Genomic DNA, 13,024 nt, shown 5'->3' with positions numbered 1-13,024 from the left:
CAGCTCTAGGAGTCCCAGTTCTCAAGGGTAAGTTCAGCAGTGGCCTGCTGCAGCTCCGTGCTGATCCGCCACCCGCTTACTCCATCTCCGTGACTGCTGGTGTCACCTTCCCCCTTCACCTTGTTGTCTGTCTCCTTGCCCCCTGCACCAGCTTCCAGCCACTGATCCTCACTCCAACGACGCTTGAGTCATAGCTTGAGTGGGATACACTTCCCACTTTCCCCAGCCCGGGCAATAGGGGGAGCTGCTGGCTGCATCTCCTCTTCTCCCCCAACCTTTTCTGGGGGTGCAGGAGGGGCCTTGAAGACATCCTCATTGTTGTCTTCTTCCTTGCTGATATCTGTGATTTCCACTGTGAGATCCTCTTCCGACTCCCCCTCTGAGATGGGTTCCACTTTGATTTGAGGGAATGGAGGCAGATCGGCCACCGATGCAGAGAAAGAAGAGGGGAGGCCGCTGCTGGATTCTCCAGGGGCCACTGTTGGGAGCTGCTGCTTCTCGCGGTTGTGGCACTCCAGCAGTGGCAGCTGCAGCTTAAACTTGAAAGAGCTTGATGGATCCTCAGCCTGTGGTGGCAGTGGTGGAAGAGGGGCCTTGTCAAGGTGCTGGGGCTGGGGGATAACAATGTTGGGGTTGTGTAGGAAAGCTCTGGGACTAAGGTGGTAGTTACATGTACTCTGGGTATGGGCCTGAAGATAGCGCTTCATGTCGTCAGGATTGAAGGAGAAGTGGCTGCCACCTAGATACATGGGGCTGAGGGTGGGTGAAGGAGTGTAGTTCATGTGTGTTTGAGTGAGAGGGAGTGCTGGGGACAACTGAGGAGGTAGAAGGGCAGCGGGTCCAGCCATGGGGGACACTGGAAATGTACTGAGGGGCTCAGGAACCTGAAGGCGAGGATAAAACCTGAAGAGGCTGTCATGGGTCAAGCAGGGGTGGCTAGGCACGGGGCCCCCACGGAAACAACATCCCTCTCCACCATGCCTCTGCTCCTCATCCAAGGACTCCTCCACTTTGGCGTTAGCTGACGTCCCATCACTAGTCGCTGACTGAGCCACGGGCCAAGTGGTGAGCCACTGCTGAGAATATGCCAGGTGAGTGCAGCTGATCAGCAGAGGACAGCATGTCAGATGGCGTGGAGGGTGGGAACTGGAAGTGGGAGCCACCTAAGGGCACCGGCGGGGCATTCTGGGGCACTGCTCCACCTCCCATGCCCATGTTAATGAAGGGATAGCTGACCAGCACCAACTTGTTGAAGTTGAACTTGTAGGTGAAATGCTTGCCCTTGGTCTTGTGCCAGATCTGCTTGTTCTAGTAGTACCTGAGTGCCTGGCTGAGCTTGTCATTGTTCATTTGGGGCTTACATTTCTACCCAGAGCCAGGCCACTTTGTCTGGAGACTTTTTTTTTTAGGGAATTTCAGTATTTACTCAAAGGCATTTCAGAGAACATGACAGATTTACAGTATTAGCAAACCCCCCTTTCTGGAGCCCAAGAATCCCTCTTGCAAAGATGAAGGACCTTTAAAAGTTCAAGTTCTAAGTAACAGAGTCAATTACATTTGTCCCCTCTCCTCCCCCAAAACACAACAACGAAGCGCTCTGTGTGCTAACAACACAGCTTTTTTAAAAAAGGAAAACAAAAATTCTGCATTGTTCTAAAACTAGATAAAAAATAGTATTTCAAACTGTACAGTCACCAGAAGTAGTTATCAAAAATTCACACAATTCACTTGGCATCTCCAGCACCTTCAGTTTTCTGTGCCTGATCTGTTTTGGCATCTCCATTTTCTGCAGGGTTATTCCCATCCTTGCCTGCATCAGCTTTCCCCTTTCCCTTAGGTACCTTCTCACTCTTCTTTGGAGCTGCCTTTTTAGATTTAGTTTCTGTCTTTGGAGGAGCAGGTTTAGCAGATAACCTTGCTGATCTCCGCTGTGGCTCATCCTTTACTTTGGCCTTATCACCCTTGGTATCTCCTTCAGCCTTTCTCTTTGGCTTGTCTGCAACGTGTGATTTAAAAAAAGGGGGAGGAAAAAGGCGATGCGCGGCTGAGGTGACGGAGGAATAAATGAAAAGGCACGGGTTGCAGGTGAGGAAGAAACTCGACCGGTCATGGGGGGAAGGGAGAAAACCTGCAAAAGGAAAGGATGAGGGAGGCAAGAAGAAAAACGACAGTAGGGGGAAGGTCCAGTGGTTGGGCTCACTCATGTTGCTCGCGACCCCACTCGTCTGGAGATTTGATGACAAATTCCCCATAGTCCCCCTGCCAGGTGATGGCATCATGGCACTCCTCTTTATGCAACAGCTCCAGAATAAAATGCCACAGCTGGATTTGCCATGAGCCAGGACTCAACTCGGGCTTGTAGGCCCAGTCTGGTAAGGCGAAACCTGCGTCCGCCAGGGTCTTCTTCGCTCCTGGTGTGTGCAGCCTCCAGCCGCCAGGTCGCTCTCGGGCTCTACCCCCACCCCCCGCTGGCCCCCACTCCACCATCAGAAATTCCTGTATAAGGTCAAAGGCCTTTATTGATGTTTCCATTTTTTCCAGACCTTTATGAGAAAATCCTGTCTGCAGGCTTGGTGGTATTGTCAGAATTGTGGCCACAGTATCTGTCACTGTGTTGCCTTCTTCCACCTCTCACATTTCTCTCCTGGTTAGTGAGTCCTTCAGGGGCTGTTGCAGCTGGAATGTTGGGTGAATTTTCCAGATGACATGGGGAAGTCAACTGCAGACATGTGTGCAATCTTCTATAGAGAACCGGGCCTGGTTCATGTTGGTCTGATTTTTAGTGCTGGAGTCTTCCACACATTTCCTCCTATTACTCCTGCTCATTTTCCTCCAACAACGTGTAATGTACATACTTTTGGATTATCAGAGTACCCATTGACAATCTCAGCTTCCTCATAAATATAGAAACATCTCCCCAAACACTCCTTCTCCTTTATATCATTACAGCTTTAATACCATGAATTCTTACATTGTTTTGGATGTAAGAGCTAATTCTACCACTAAAAATACCATTCAAATCCTTATTAAGGAGAAAGCAGACAGACCAAGAAAGCAATTAGAAAATCACATGCTGGAGTAAGATTTCTCTCCTGATGCACTCTCCTGTACAATTGCAATCCCTCTCAGCTCATTTTGGACACAGAAGGGCAACTCGTGGGATACACCTGCTTATCCTTGGTTCAAAGACAATGCCACTTTAAATCTCAAGACACTAGAAATGGACAAAAAGGACACATGTAGAAAAGTTCCATCAGAAATACATGCTGCAGTGCTAGGTCCACAAACATAATATATGGAATGGTACCTATGGGTAAAAAAACCTCCTGGCCAGTGTAGGAATTGACAGCATCTCCCAAATGGCCCTTTTTCAAAGCACTGAAGTGCTGCACATGTTTATGCACCCGGAAGTCATCCTAGGGCTTGAGTGCCATGGATCCTCCCTCGGGTGCTGCAGACTCCCAGATGTATTGCCGCCTCAGACTCCATCACACCTGCTGCAACCCTAGTACATTTTATATGTAAGCAAGGGCAAAGTTTAGCCAGAGCTTTCTAAAAGCAATTTTTGTGATAATTTCACACAGTTTCTTTTGACCTGTTGTCTTAATAAAGGAGCTGAACGTTTTTGGGATGCTACAAGGAGGGAAGGGTGTTTTGTCTTTTATTGTAACACAAAAGCCTCAGAACATTGCATGGTAACTGAAAAGCCAGTCAGTGACTTCTGTGAACAAAAAATACACTTATCGGCTTCATAAAAGCTACTTGGCTAACTTTCTTCCTCAGAACACTTTCAAAAATGTTGGTGGAACAGGTTAAAAGGCCACAAGACTTCTCAATTCAGCCAAGATGATTCACTGTGTTGAACAGCTACAGCACTGGGGCTGCTTCAGAGCAGCTGCTGAAATCCACCACAGTCTGCACTAAAGCAGGCTCAGGCTCAGAAGCTCAGCAGCACCCAATTCTCAAAGAAGAAGAACCCCGACACAGGTGAAAAGGTTCAGCCTTCTTCCCAGGGGTGGAAGGCAAAGCTGACTACAGGATCTAGAGCAGAAGCCTGACTCAGAACAAGAAGGTGGTGGGTAATAATTGAAAGCAGACAGACAGGGAAGAGAGATCAGATCAGAAGGAATCTACTGTAACCTCCTCCTCAGTCAAAAATCTGTATCTGGTATCAGGTGCTCTCCAAAGCCTGAGTCAAAACACACAATAGTGACAGGGCCCAAATCCAGTCCCAGGAACCACAATGGGGCAACGCCACACTCATCCCAGAGATGCTGCTCGGCATACTGACATCCAATTTGCATTCACAGTACAAGACACATTCCCTGACCCTTTATGCACCGGCACTGGGATGCAGACACCTCTCATAAACAAACCTTACTCTCAAGCTAGAAAATAGGAATGGGGGGACTCTGAAAGACTGTAGAGGACACAGCCCATTTTATTCCATTTGCTTTGAAATCTGATAAGCTAGGTGACAATGTGGGCAGCTGATGAGATACCTAGGTCTGTTCCAATTTCCATCAGTCTTCCCCAGAGACTCTCACCCATCAGTATTGCTTAATGGAACAATCTCCTCAGAACTGGAACTGTTATTAAATCTTTTGGAAAACAGATTTTTACTAAATGTGAAGCCTGCTCAAATTAAAAAACACTAAAATATCTCCTATAAAGACTTACTCAAAAGTGAATTACTTGTATCAGCCATTCCAGTAGCTTAGAAGAACTAACAGCTGTCTCTGCACTTTCTATGGTTGGCTAAAGGAATCCCCAATTATTGGCTAGTCTGATTCTGTCGCTGCCTGCATTGCAAAATTTACAAGAAGTAAATGGCCAGTAATTGGAGACATAAGCTACTTTCATTCTTAGAAGAACTCATATGTAATATTCTATTCTAGAATTAGATGGTTTAATAATCTTTTCTGGGGATAAAGAGGTATTTGCTCCCCTCCCCCTTTAATTCCAGTCATTCTGTCTTATCTTTGAAAATGGATTCCATCTTCTGTTTTTAATATTTTAGGATACACAAAAAAATTGATCTAGCCACGCTACCAAAGTTGACTTCCGTTCTGCCAAGTTTGAATACTTTGTTTAAGCATTTCCCTTTCCAGTGATCTCTTAGCACAGAGTAGGAAGTGCATTTCACTTCTGTTTTGTAGGAACTTGCATTAGTAAATCCCGGCGCAACCAGTCATGCAGGGGTCAATCAGACTTTGCTACTGCAGCCTTTTCAGAGTTATTGTGTGTAAAGAGAGTAGTAACCTGTTCCTTTATATCTCTTCTCTCCCTACTCCCAGCTTTCATATAAAAACTTCAAAAGATTGACAGCCCAATACCTTGGTTGAAAAGTTTTTTTACACTTCTTTGTAAGTTTGAGTATGAATCACCTCTGCCTTTATGTTTTTTTAGACATATTCTTTGGTAGGCAATTAAAGTTCAAAAATACCTTTGCTTATGGACACTTGCCATTTCCTATGCGTTCAGGTTTGGTGATCAGTATAGTCTTATTACAAAAATTTCCACACTTTCTGTGTCTGAGCTAAGCCTTCCTTGGTGAGCAGCACTCCAGTAACCCCTAAGCTAATGTCAATGTGCTGTTCTTGTGGGCTGCAAGGACTTGGCTTGGGGGGTGTTCGCTTTTTAAAAGTCCAGAGAAAGACAAATAAAGGAAAAAGGAAGCTGAGCCTCCTCCCCATTGCCAGTGTGGCAATTCAAGGGCTGCTGATGGAGCAGTTGTTCAACTGAAAATTTTAAGTTGATGTAGGTCCCGTTTGCACTGTGGTCTTCAATATAAGTCACATGGAAGTTTTTGGTCCATATTTCTTGGAGAAAGAACAAGTAAACATCTCTGAAGATGCACAAGTGGTTCTTCCTGTACTGTTTGTATAGTTCAGAATGCGGCAAATTCCACCTCAGAAAATTATAATCACAGTTTGGATCTCTACCAAACCAGTATTCATTGTTCAGTTGGCAAAGCTGGGGTCAGGGCACAGAAGCACCCCCAGGGCTATTGATTCCAAGAAACAAAGGGATAGAAAACAAATGTACCAAGAACCTGAAAAAGACTTCTTCCCCAGTTCACAGATTACACAGGCATCTTTGCAAAATCAGAAACAAGACAGACCAGGGGGATTCTGGGTGTCCTGCAAGTTGTTCTGATGCTTCACTAAGATGAGAAGTCAGAAAGGAGAACCGCCTTCCTGACCCAACTCTTTCCTCCTGCATCTGCACATGACACAACCCAGGCCTGTGGGGCTGAACCAGAAACAGACTTCAGGCAGGTGCATTTCACTAGTGCAGCTTTTTCTAAGGCCTGCCTAAGCAACTTCACCAGGTAGTGCAAGAGAGAGAACATGCACTGGGGTGGAGAGTCTGCACTTCCTCTCTTCCCCAGCTTCTCTCAGCAGGCAAAGTCCTCTTGGCCTACTTCCCTTTTCAGCAAGAGGTCAACCCTACCAAGGGGTAAAGGGCACAGATAAACACAGAGAGGAAACCAAGAATGCCCAGGCAGCTTTTCAACTACAGGAGGCAGGGAGCTGTCCAAATCCACTGGAAAAGAAAGACCATTCCACCCCTACCACTGAAAAAGCCACCCTCTCTTTGTACTGCTTCCTTAAAAAACAAAAAAGGTAAGAGAACTCTGCAGCCAAATACTATAACATCCCTGCTAGTAAACCCAAAACAACGCTTTCCCAAATGAATGTGCTCACCAGCCTGCACCCAGAGTCCGCACTGCTTGTGCTGGGCTCCCAGAGAGGGTGTCTGTTGGCAGTTTCAGTTGGCAGGCAGCTCCAGTGGAATCACCACCCTCAGAGACATGTTGGAAGTTATGTATAAGACGTGTGACCCATTGGATATCTGCAAGGTGACACTTGTGCTCCTGCTCATGCCCTGCTCTGTCCGTCCCCCAGAAGCTGTCCACCTCAGAGCCTGGGGGCTGTTGTGGACCCCTAGTGAACTACCTCAGGGTACCCCTTGCATGGGCCCTGAGGGGTGACCCCATGGCTAGGGACCACCTTGCATTGGATGTCCCCATGCTTGTGGTGGACCACCCATGGGATGACCCCAATGAGGTCCCATGCCCCCAGAAGGATTGTGGGACCAGTTAAACCATCTCATTGAAGATTCACCTTTACCTATTTAGAGTTTCTTTTCAGAAACATTTTAATATATATTTATATATATAATATGTATATATTATACAGGGTATACAGATTTCCAAGAACAAGACACTTTAAAACATGGGACTGTAGCCGCAACACTCTCATCGTTGTGTTGTAGCAATTTGTGTTGGTCAGTCAGCTGTTGAGACATTCAAAGACTGAAGATTCTGGAGTGTTATTTACACAGGTGGGCCGAGAGCTCTTTCCTCTAAAAGGCTCTTGTGATTTAAAGTATGTGCAGTTTCAAAGCCCTGTGGAAAGGGGACAAAAGAAAAAAAACACCCACAAACTATGTACAGTGTAAACAGCATAAGGTGTGATATCCTCCGCCCGCGCACGACCAAGGCTCCCAAAGAAGCCACAGAATGGGCTAACAGTCCTCTTCTGTTTCCCTGGGTTTTTTGCGAATAGCAGTTAAAGCTGTGGCAGGCAGGGATCCAATGATGGTCATGAAGGCCTAGTTTGTACCTGGGGACATTCTTCTGGGAGTGGTGGCAATACATCCAATAGCCAGGTCCGTATGATAAAGCTTGGCAATAGGGCTTTGGGTGCCACTGACAGAGAGAGACATCTCCCTTGACATACTTTTTCTTGCACTGCTTACAAGGGTCCTCCTGGTAGCGAGGATCATGAACCCAGCGGGAATCTGCCGGCCTGATGTAGTAATGATAAATTTGAAATAGCCACAAGTGCATTTGAAGGCCAGTGGACTCTGGGTGGGCAGCAAACCGAAGATCTTCATGAGGCTGTGGTGGGGCAGGAAGACCAGATATTTCTGGGGTTCCAGCAGCTGCTGGGTCTTGAACCTGGTCTCCAGAAAGTCATGTGAGCTCTGTCTCTTTAAATGGCAAGAGTGAAGAGCCTGAAAAACACTTTCCATGGGAGATTCTGGAGGGTCTCCCAAAATGCTGTTTATCATACAAGGTGTGTCATTGGGTCTTCCTTCCCATGAGCATCCTTTTGATGCTCTTCTGTGGTAACATCTCCTGTACGGAGGTGCTTGTGGTGAATTTCATGCTCAGACAACAGTAGGAATAACCTCCCTGGAAGAGAATCTTCCCCGAAGCTTGAGTTGGAAGGGTGCACTTTTCTACATGCTTTATCTGTCTTTGTGACAGAGATGCTAATGCTTAAGGACTCTTTTGTCCTTAGATGTGAATTCAGATGAGGAACAGCTCTTGGTTCTTTAGGCATACAACCAACAGCTGCATTTTTCCCATGTAAAGAACACGGGTGTCCTGAGCGGTTTCTGGATATGTAGAGGGAAGTGTTGTTGGGATCTTTTTAGTCTCACACCAACTACCAGATGGCTCTGAAGACTCCAGATTGAGTTTAGGATTGGAGTTCTCCTAAAGAGCAGTCACAAATGAAGATGACTGGCCAACAGGTGGAACTTCCCATAAGTCATCTGCTACCGCAGAGCCATGCTTTGAGCTCTACCCATCATCACCTCTGCCCTGTTCTTCCTGGTTAAGAACTCCAGAAGGCACCTTGACAGCTTCATTCGCAGCTGGTGTTCTGCTTGCCAGTAGCACTCGCCCGACATTATGCCAGAAGCTGTTGTTCCTTGAGAGGCTTCCTGCCTTGCATTTGCTCTGCCATCTCAGGCACTCTGATTCAAGCTTTGTCACCATGTCCAACACATGCACCGGATCAGCCTGCTGCTCTCCATCACTACTGCTCCCCCAATTGCCTTTTCAGACTGTGGCTTGCAGCCCCCTAAGGTGGAAAATGGGGCAGGTGCAGGAAGCGTGACTTTGGGCTGCTCTGGAACCCTGGTCACAGCTGGGGCACTGGGGCAGTTTTTGGTGCAGTCAGCCAGTAACGCACTTGCTCATTGTTCCAAGAAAGCAACAATCTTGATCATTGACAGAGGCCTCCCTGGGAACCCCCCCTCCCTGCCATCACTCATACTATGGATGGAGCAGTGTTCAATGCCTCAGGCAAATGGCTCAGACTGGTAGCACCTCCCACTGGCCTCTCTTGGCCTTTCCAGGTGAATCTGCCTTCCTGAGGTCCAGTGACTTTTCCTGCGCCTGGTCACCCTCCCATTGATGTCCCAGGTGATGTCTTTTTGGAGGATATCCTGTTGCTGCTACACTGCTGGGCTGCAAAAAGGTGATCTTGGTATTTCCTGGTTTTATGACTGCCCAGATGTCCAACAGCCCCTCCATCCTCCACCTGGTGGATGGTGGCAGGCAAGGCGCTCTTTTTCTACCTCACGTTTGGCCCTTTGACACAAGTGTGGCTGCCGTTCCTGCAGCAGAGAAAGTTGGCAGAGAGGTTTCCCAGTGGCTTCTGGAGACAGGGGCTGGCTAAGAGATTGGCCTTGGGACTGCTACGGTTTTCTTCTTTTCCCAGTCTCTGTTGGCTCTTGGGTGGGCTTTGTGGGGGATCCTGGTTGATTTCAAGAGGCTACTCTTTTGCAGCTTGAGATATGGCTTTAAGATCCATCTGTGGTGTCTGGTACAGTTTCATAAACTCATCTGTATAGTTTTCTACTCAGTTCCAAAATGCCTTTTCAAGACTGTCAATGACAGCCAGTTGCGTTACTTGATTTAGGGCTTTGAATTTAAACAGTCTCTTGCAGGATCTGCTTCAGTTTAGCACAGTCCACCCTGATGTATTGCAAAAGTTCAATGTCATGAACATTGGCATTGTCTTCAAAACACACTGTCAGTTCCTGTAATTGGGTAGAAATGCGGCTGAACATTGCATTGAAGTTGTTGCAGCTGAGAGAGAACTCCCAAGGCAGAATTGCAAAGTTCCACTGCATGTTGATTCCCTTAACAGTAGGTGTGGATAAAGTGGCAGATCTCCATCAACAACTTTTTGACCAGCATCATCTCATCAATCTGCATAATGTCCTTTGGTTGTCCAGCAAGATATTTTTCCAGTGTATCCAAAATAATCGGCTGAGATACAGACTCCCACTGGAGGGTGAGACTAGCTGGCCTCTACCTGCCCCTTCTAACCCTCTGAGGCTTGGATGCTTCTTTCCCTCCCTCCTGTGTTGGTAGGTTCTGGCCCTGGTAGCCTGCTGGGGCAACTGGGCAGCTGTATCCTGGCTGTCTCCCATCTCCTCCTCCCAGCAAGTCCAAGGGCTGTGCCTCAGACCCCAGATACATCAGACTATTTTTCTAATCTTCAAAGCAGTGGCACAGAACAATTAGTTAGCATTAAAGGGTGAAAGCTACAAAGAGCAGAGCTTTATAATGGGTTTCTTCACATCATATTTATGTATTGGCATACTTCAATATAGTGAAAACTTGTAAATAATTTAGTCTATTATCTTGTTAAAAAATCTTTATCTGTACATCCCTACAAGTCTCTCCTTGAGGTCTGTCCAATAGGTTTGTTGCCTGAAAAAAAGTACCAACCCTGCTTGGATGCTGAATGATTCCAATATTTTTACCATTCACACAGATCTGTGGGTAGGTTCTTTCATGGTACACACAACTACTTGGCTTCACTTTAAGTTTCTTTACACTACAAAAGGCACTTGACTGGGTTTGATAAACATATGGTGGATAGACCAAGACTTGTGAGGTCATACCTGTAGTACCGAGACTGCAAGTATGTTGAACAGTCTTTGATACATGGCTAGCAGACCCAAAGTCAATTACCTTAACCCTGTATGGCTGCAGGGCAGGATCCACCAACATGTTTTCTGGCTTGAGGTCAGCGTGTATTAAACCAAGACTTTTTAGTTTTTTCAGTGCAGTGTCCACTTGTTGCAGAATAGGCCATATAACTTTCAACTGAAGAGGGCTAAACTTGTTTTGTTTCAGAAAATCATATAAATTCTGTTCCAACATTTCAAAAACTAAGCAGGTTGTGATGCTGAAAGCACTCATATGCTCTCACAAAGTTAAATTCATCAGCATTTTCATTACTTAGTCTTGCTAATATGCTCACTTCAATTTGCCCTTGACGTGCATAAGACAGATGGTTCTTCAGAATTTTGACTGCCACTATCTCATTTGTTCCTCTTTTCCAGAACTTTGCAACTTGTCCAAAGGTCCCTTAGCCAAGGAAATCAACAACTTCATAAGTATTTGTCACAGAGCATACCCCATGATGCACTAACTGATAATCACCATCACCATTTGGCTTTGAAGTTGCAGTAGTTGTCACAACTGTCACTGGGTTCCCCAAGTTTGTTTGCAACATTGCAGGCAATATAGGCAGTTCATCAACAATCTGCATTCTACCTCTCTGATTCTCCAATTCTTCACTTTTACACTTCAGTCCACATCACTGGGATCTGTCCAAGGCGTTTAACCCACTTTCCTGTATCCCAGTCCAAGGTGCTTCCACTTGAGGTTGCTGTGCCCCGCTCACTCACTCCAACAGTTCCGGGATCAATGGCAGGGGGTACCGATTCTTCACCATAGTCTTATTGAGGGCACGGTAATCATTGCAGAGACGAAGCTCACCACAAACAACACAGGTGCTGAGGTGGGTGAGGTAGAGGGTTGGATGAACCCACGTTTGTCCAGAAAATCCCGGAGGGCATGGCACTCCGGCTTGGAAAGCAAGTACAACTGACCAACAGGCAGGGGTGCTCCTGGTTGCAAGTCAATCCCACAATCAAAAGGACAGTGCGGGGGAAGTTGGTCTGCCCCCCTCTCTTCAAATACATCTTGAAAATCTGCATACGGTGCAGGGAGACTGGGTCTCCGTAGGCGCAGTCACTCCTAACAGGGTGCAGTGGTCTAGATGAGGGCAGGAATCCCAGAAACTAAGCTCTTGTGCTGTCCAATCTATCAGCAGATTGTGCAACATCAGCCAGTCCATTCCCAGTACAATCGGGAAACGGGGCATATGGGCAATGTCCAACCTCAGAGTCTCCTGATGCTGATGGATACACAAAGTCAAGGGTTGGGTCTCTTTCATGACTGGTCCAGAGCGCAAGGGCCAGCTGTCAATAGCTTCCACCTGGACTGCTGTAGCCTTGTCCTGTAGTGGCACCTGGTGTTGGGTGGCAAAGATGAGGTCCATATAGAAGCATGAGGCCCCAGAATCCACTAGGGCATGGGACAGGATCCATGCCCCCCCTTGGTGCTTGTAGCCAGACAGGGACTAGGATGTGCTGTGGTCCTCTGCCACCAGGTCCATCGAGCCCTTTTGCTTGCCCCAGGAAGCCAGGGCCCAAGGCCCCTGGGGCTTGGCATTTCCCGGTGTCTGCTGCTTCTCAGGGCAGGTGGTGGCAAAGTGTCCTGGTGCCCCACAATAGAGGCACAGGTTAGCTTGGTGCCGCTGGCCTTTTTCCGCTGGGGTAAGGCGTGGTCTTGCAGCCCCAAGTTGCATAGGCTCCACCACGTCTTCTGGGGAATGAGTCAAAGGTTGCAGGCCCCCCTGGGGGAAGGGTAATTGGTAGTCATGTGGCCCCGGCTGCTACTCCTAGCCTGGCATCTGTCCTCCAGGCACCCATTTATTTGCAGGCTGAGTGCAATCAAGGCCTCAAGGGTGGTAGGCCGCTCCACCCAGGCTAACTCATCCAGCACTTCTGAGTGTGTGTGTGTGTGTGAGAGAGAGAGATCACCATCTTTTCTCATGGTTCTGCTTGTGCAAGAGAGCTCTAGAGGAAGTATTAATTTTTTTATTGTGAGGATAAAATACAGAAATGGAGAGTAATGTTGTAAGCTCATTTTGATCTGCTCAGGGAGAACAAGCTGAGTATAAATTATGTAAACAACTTCTAAACTAGTATATCTGCTCCAAGGGGGAAACAGTAGCTTCTTAGAGTTGTAGTAAATAAGGAGGGAAGGATAAACCTCCTTTCCACTCATGCATCCCCAGAGGAAAAAGAAGAGACTGTCTTTGTAATTTATGTTTATTTAAAAAAAAAAGAAATG

The 13,024-nt window shown here is 47.0% G+C and overlaps 2 pseudogenes; both read right to left on the bottom strand.

The window, feature by feature from the left end:
- Positions 1-5: 5 nt before the first annotated feature.
- On the bottom strand, positions 6-2,397 carry LOC129332468 (ETS domain-containing transcription factor ERF-like; annotated as a pseudogene).
- A 5,136-nt stretch (positions 2,398-7,533) lies between these two features.
- Positions 7,534-12,167, bottom strand: LOC129331936 (F-box only protein 34-like; annotated as a pseudogene).
- Between the last annotated feature and the right edge of the window lie 857 nt (positions 12,168-13,024).

The sequence above is a fragment of the Eublepharis macularius genome, chromosome 6 (assembly GCF_028583425.1).
Source record: "Eublepharis macularius isolate TG4126 chromosome 6, MPM_Emac_v1.0, whole genome shotgun sequence".
Taxonomy (NCBI): domain Eukaryota; kingdom Metazoa; phylum Chordata; class Lepidosauria; order Squamata; family Eublepharidae; genus Eublepharis; species Eublepharis macularius.
The sequence above is the reverse complement of the archived record's forward strand: the minus strand, read 5'-3'. Positions and strand labels throughout refer to the sequence as shown.